General features: G+C 28.7%; 1 long non-coding RNA gene across 2 annotated transcripts; it reads left to right on the top strand.

Moving 5' to 3' along the window:
• The first annotated feature begins 4,863 nt into the window (after window positions 1-4,863).
• LOC113727508 (uncharacterized) lies at window positions 4,864-6,810 on the top strand. 2 transcript variants are annotated; one of them, XR_011839922.1, is made up of 2 exons: window positions 4,864-5,018; window positions 6,335-6,810. It is a non-coding gene; the product is annotated as an uncharacterized lncRNA (long non-coding RNA). The 2 variants fall into 2 exon arrangements; XR_003457837.2 differs by having other exon boundaries at window positions 6,332-6,810.
• Window positions 6,811-7,134: the final 324 nt, after the last annotated feature.

Here is a 7,134-nt window from a genome sequence, read left to right as displayed (position 1 = left end):
TGCTTCTATTATTGGTTTAATGTTTATTTTATATTTTGTTTTACTTCCATTTGTTAATCTTCCTATTATTGCTATGCTAATTATTAAATTATCTCCTACAAATTCTTCATATCCCTTTGTTTTAATTCCAATTTCTAAGTGTTGCAAATTTTCTATAGTCATCATCTAGTCTAGGCGGCAATAAAATATTCCTTGGTTTTGGTTCATGTCTACCACTATAGTTGCTATAACCGCTTTTTCTGTATTTTTGAATCTTTTATCTAATAATACTAATAACGTTTTAGTTCCTAATCCCTTTCTAGTTAGTCCTTTTATCCCTATTACTATTAATCCTAAATGTAAATAAGTGTAATTTCTATTTAACCCTCTTATGCTATCATTTGTTATTAATCTAAGACTTCTAGGTTTTGTTGTTACAGATATAGGTTCTTCTCTACTTGTTCTAAATAATCTTGTACTCGATTGTAATATTCCAACATTATATAATCTTCTAGGGTTTAGTAATGTTATCTCATTATTTCTATATATTTCTAGGTCTCTATTTACATTTATTTTTTCTTCTAAATTTATTCCTCTATTATTTCTATTTGTACTTCTTATTCTATCTAGAATTGATATTCCTACTTGGGTATTTTCTGTTATTGTTCTATTTGGTCCCGAAAAGAATGTCTGTGCATCTTTTCCAAATTTACTGTTGTCTTCTTTAGGTTTTTTCTATATTGTTTCTACTTGTATTCTAGCAAATAGTTCAATTACTTTTTCTATATCTTTTCTAAATTTATTTTTGCTATTTGTTTTTTTAGTTTTCAATTTTTATTTCTAGATTATCTAATTTGTGGTAAATTTTTATTAATAATGCTATTTGTAAATTATTTTGTTTAGAATAAATTTTATCTGATGCAGCTTGTCCTAAATAATCAGTAAACCCTACTATTTCTTGATCATATTTTTTAACTATTATTAAACTATCTTGGTAATCAGGGTGATTTTCTAAATTTCTATAATTAGCTAGTTTTTATCTATCCTAACACTATTCTTTCTATCATTTCTAGAAAATGTTTTACTTCAGTATAAGACTATTTTAATTCTTGAGACCCTTTTGCTATTTCTAAGACTAGTTTTTTATTTCTTAATTCTATGCTTTCTTTACTATCATTTTTTATTTCTTATGTATATTATAATTATAATATTTTATTATAATATTAGTATAATTATATAACATATTTATAATTATTATAATAAATATTATTATAGTTATAATTATAATTATTATATACACATATATAATATAATATATAATAGAAATTATTTAATTAAATATATTATACTAATATATATTATAAATGTGCATATAATTATAATATATATGTGTTTATAATAATAATATATTATATAATAATAATTGTATTTATTATTATAAGTATAATAATATATAATAATTATTATATTTAATACATTATAAATATATTAATATATTAATATTAATATATTATATAATTATAATTATATAATTATATTATAATATTTGTATAATTATATTTAAATATATATAATATTTAATTTAATTAGTTACAAACTTATAATAATGATATTATCAATTATATGTATTATACAATGTATATTAGTATATATAATATAATTAATATTATCAATTATACTAATAATTATACATGTTTACTAATGAAAATTATTAATTAGTTATACTAAATTTACTAATACATTTATACTAATGCATTTAATTAGTAAAAATTTCTTATATCCCATTTCGAAAGAGTCAGCGAACCAAACATCAACTATAGTCATGATATACATTTTTGGTACTGAACCAAATAGATGTATTGGAATTACTGGCTCTATTTCAAACCCAAAATGAATGATCCCAAATTCGAATCCGATTCCAAGGTGTGAACTAAACACCACCTAAATATGTTATGGGAACAGAAAATAATAACTCAATGGACAAGAAAGAGTTATGTTGATCATCATATAAAATTATGGTCTGTATAAATTTTGTTTCATCATTTGAAACCAACCAACTGAATCTTGTAGGAAAAGAATGATAGCATTTCATTAGAGACCAGTTCAATGGACTCGCCAAATTGATGATATCAAAGAGTTTGAATAGTTTTACACATGTACTAATTGGTAGCCTTTGTTGCACATATACAAAATTAACAAATTTGAAGTTATAAAATGACTAATTATTGTACATGGATCCATAATGTTTTGCCCTCTAAACAATGTTGGCGGTCAGTAAATCTGATAGAAAGTTTGGAAATGTTCACAAAATAGTATTTGAAGTTTATATATGTGTACATTTATTTAGAGTAATCTTTTTCTTTAATCATTAAACTAATGTCATCTCCCAAATTTGACAACTTTTGATAGATGATAAAAATGTATAATTGGTCTAACCAACCAAGCTAACCTTACACCGTAGGCTTTTTAATTTTTAGTCCCTTTATGAGCAGTATTCCATTGGTAGATAATCTGTAAAAATAACTGCCAAACTCTTTTATACAAAAATAAAATCAAAAGTGAAGAAAAAAAATTCTATGACAATTGTTTTCATTCTTGCCAAATGCCCAATTGCGAAACTGCGAGACCTTTTAATCCGTTATTCACTCTGAAATTCAAAATGCTGCACATTCATTAATATGCTGCACATCGATCCCTTTTGGGTATTATGCTCTGATTATAATCTAATAAACTCTTACTACATCATTCAATAAATAAACTCCTACAATCATCTAAGGGTTGATATCCCTTTTTTCACTTCTCACCTGCTTTTTTCATTTCTTTCCTCAAATTAGAGAATGCAAAAAAATAAGTAAAGACCAAGTTAAATATTTGCTTGCATAATAATTGAATAGCACCATATTTTATCCATATATTCTAGCGACATTGGCGAGCTTGTAAAATTGTTGATAAACTCATGAGGATTAAGGTGTTCCAGGCATAGTGCTTCCATTGTTCCATTTAGGATGTATAGATATATGTAGAATAACTATTACAAATAGTAAAATGGTTATTAAGATTAGAAGAATGCTATTAGGTTCTAATTCAAAGAGTTCAGATGTAGTTTAAAGTAGTGAAATTCATATAACCATTAACAATGAAAACTAGTCTATTCTAGAAGAAAAAATAGAAAAAATTTATAATATAAGCCCATTAGATTTCAAAAATAGCTTTCTCGATTAAAATCCATTAATAATGAAAACACCTTTGAAATTACACATTCAAATATTTCATTGATGAAGGCCAATCGATTCCTATTCACCATATTCATAAGTATCATCGAGTTTACTTGAAACCTTCAATTCTGCTCTCTAAGTATCAAAGAACAACGTTTTTTTGAGAATGAGAAATGTTCAAAGATAGCTCCTTAATGAACATTGGTTTCAAAAACAAGGGGAAGAGGTTTCTCATGATAGAGAGTGGACAAGAGAAGAACTCACAAAACTGTTAAATCTTTGCATGATGAGCAACTTCAAACGACATTCATCAAAAGCTCAGTCCATTAAGAACTATGAAATGCCTCTTACCCAGATTCCTACCTGCAACAGATTTCAAAATCTTTCTGATTTCCCCCCACTCTCCGATGCTCAAGCTGCTAAAAATTTGGTGTCCTCAAATCCCTCTTCTTCAAAGCAAAACCTAGAAACAAATTTCAAATGACAATTCGTGTTTCTTAAAACCAATTTCTCTGCATATCACACTCACCAAACTCAAAGAAACCCCTCCTTATGATTCATTTTTATCGCTTACTCAAAGGATCTTTTCTAATGAATGCCAATGGTGTTCTGACGACTTCTCAAAAACTTTAAGATTTTATGAACTCATTCGTCTTGATTCAAACTCTATCAAAATATGTGGTAGACCAGATAAAAGAAATCAAAATGTTACAGCCTTCTCAAAATGTATTATTAAAATGCTTTGTAAGCCTAATCAATAGATTTCCCTCTATTGAAAGAAAAAATTTTGGGTTGGATTTATTAATCCAAATGGTTATACATATCAAGATTACAAAATGGCCTAGTATAGAGCTTTCTATTTTAGGCCTTTTGACCATTCACGGTTTTTAATATTTCATGAAAGTTGGGATTGAGAATTTCCAATTTGATTCTATCATTGGTGGACATATTTCGGACCTCAAAGGAAATTCTGCCTCTCAAACCAAATATGAGATTTTAAGTTTATATATCAAAAGCTCAAAGAGAACTATATTCAAAGCCGATGATGCTTCATCTTGAATTCAAAGTCCCATGTAGATTTTGTCGGAGTTACAAAGTCATTCAATATCTCGAAAATCCTTGCCAGTGTCACTTGTTTGTAAATTTTTTTTTTTTATGGTCTACACTTGTTTGGAAATTCAAAATCAAATGGCAAAATATTGTTCTCAAGAGAATGTTATGAAATTTTTTCAAATGGAAGAAAAAATCAAATGGGATATCAAAAATATGTCAAAAGAAATAAAACAAAAATTAATTCCAAAGACACCTATCAAAGAAAGCTCCGGTTTGGGTGAGCACATGAATTTCTTCTCAACAAAATAATGGAGAATCCCAATGTTATTCAACAGCATTTGGATTTTTTGAGAACGAAGCAACAAGACAAAGACAAGGCAGAGTTTGTTGGATCTAGCTCAAATCCATTTGAAGGGCACACAAGACCCAAATGACATATAATGGCAGACAAATTTCACGTTATGACCACTTTACCAAGGATGTCGGCATGAAGATAAGATGTAAATTCAAATGCAAATGTCAGCATGCTAATGCAACGTAAATGACATTACAAATGTAATTTAAATTCAAATGTATTCTTGTTTGTAAGTAGTCTGATGTATCAAAATAGGAGGTAGAGCGCATTGAGAGAGCGTTTTAGAGTGAACATTCTCTCAGCCTTAAATCTTGTCAAATTTTCTAATCAATAAAAAAATTTATTTGAAGTCTTCATCACTTCCGCTTTCAGCAACTCTTCTTCACAAGTTTTGATATAAAGTTGCTATATTAAAAGTAAGTTTTCTTATTTCAATTCTTTATTTTCCTTAAGATTATTCTATGTCCATTTATTAAAAATTTTTCCATTCACTTAATTTCATCCATTGAATTCTATCTATTTGTCCTAGGCTCGACCTAGTATCAAGGCCAAGTTAATATTTCATTCTATTTCTATGCGTTCTTCTGCATTTATAATAATAAATGGTTAGCACTACATTTTGTCCATATATTCTAGCATTGGTAAGACATTGGTAAGCTTATAAGACCATTGGTACACCCATAAGGATTAGGATGTTCCAAGCATAGTGCTTCCGTTGTTCCAATTGGGATGTATGGATATATGTAAAATAACTATAATAAATAGTTTAATAGCTGCTAAGATTACAAAAATGCTATTAGGTTCTGATTGAAAGAGTTTAGACTAAGTGAAATTTGTATGCCAATTAATGATGAAAATCAGTCTATTCCAGAAGAAAAAAATAGAAAAATTTTATAATATAGGTCCATCATATTTCAAATCGACCTTCTCAATTAAACACATGAAGAAACGATTTCAATTCAAGAAGAGTTTCAATCTATGCTGTTATTAAGTCAAGTGTCCTTACAAAAATATGTTAATTAAGGATATGGATATATTTATTTTGGGCTAATTCAAGTTGCATGTTAGTTCATATGAGGGTAGATGCTCTAATATATTTAACATTAAGAGATAAAAGACTCAAAAAGATATAAGGCTTCTTTATTAGCAATGATTAAGACTAATATTTGTAATGGTCCAATATATTTTAACTGTGCTCGAGATTTTCTCATAGATCTTACAGATCCACTAATAAATGATTCGCTTATATTAGATATTCATTTGTAGGGAGAAGAATTAGAACAATTCTGTAAGAACTTTATCGTAATATATAGAATTTACTTTAGACTATTATCTTCTCAATTGAATCCAAAATTCAATATGAATCCAGCCCTTAAAAATGAACAATCTTATTACAAGTAGAAGTAGATAAACCAATAGATTTTACGCCCAAAAGACTCAAGTGGAATGATATAACAATCCCACAAAATTTTCAGATTCAAAATCTCCAACCACCTAGGAATATTACTTTTTTTTTATAATAAAGTAAACAGAATTTTTATTTCTCAGTATGTTTCAATAACATGTAATACAAAAAAATCTGGTAATAAAATCTCTAGCTTCTTGATTGAAAATAAATGTTATCCAAAATCGACAGTAAATTCAACAAAACCCTCTTTCTCTCCTCTATGTTCAAACAATTTGCTCTTTGCTTCTCACGTAAAAACTCTTCAAATACTCAATGCCTCAGCAGAGCGAAGACAGAGAGGAGCACAGAGCTTGCGATCAAGGCGGTGGAGACCGGTAGAGAAAATGCTGCATTGCCTTCACTGGGGGACGGTGCCGGGGACAGGTCTTGGGCTGAGGCGGCTGCAACGGCCAACATCACAATTGCCAATGCCATGGCCTTGATCATGCTACCCTGCAGAGAAGCCATTTGTAAAATGAGAGGAGAGGGTGTAAATGGTGTTAAAGGTCTTGAAATGAGAGGAAAGGGTGTAAATTTGCTTGCGTGATTCGAAGTTGTTTTTGCGATTGCATAGAGGTGGAATGGTTATGGTATTTATATAGAGGTGGAAAGTCGACAGGTGGTGGGAGCGGGAGAGGATGAAGACGGAAAATTTGGTTCACCACCAACGTTTGAATTTTATTGTGTGGCTCACCTAAAAATATTACTAAAAGAGAAGTAGATCAAATAATAGAAGAACTTGATGGCACAATTTTGTTGAAGTTTCATTCCTTTAGAGAAAGACCATCATCTTCTTTCAAAATGTTTTATCTTCATGACAATCATATTCAGATATTTTAAATATATTACTATAGATAATATTTCCGCATTTAAATTCAAAACTCCTATTTCTAAGTTGGTTCAAAATCCCCCAAAATTTCCACCAACTCATTCTCAAATGAAAGGAGAAATTAATGTTTTGACTCTTGCCAATTTCAAAATTAATTTTCAATATTTACAAGAAGATTTTGATGAACCAGAAAATGAAGTAAAAAGAATTTGGTTTTCAAAATTAGAACCTTCGTGCAAGAAAAGGTTAAAAAAGG

The sequence above is a fragment of the Coffea arabica genome, chromosome 2c, assembly GCF_036785885.1.
Source record: "Coffea arabica cultivar ET-39 chromosome 2c, Coffea Arabica ET-39 HiFi, whole genome shotgun sequence".
In the NCBI taxonomy this organism is placed as follows: domain Eukaryota; kingdom Viridiplantae; phylum Streptophyta; class Magnoliopsida; order Gentianales; family Rubiaceae; genus Coffea; species Coffea arabica.
Note: the sequence above shows the minus strand (reverse complement) of the source record. Positions and strands in the feature narration are given on the sequence as shown.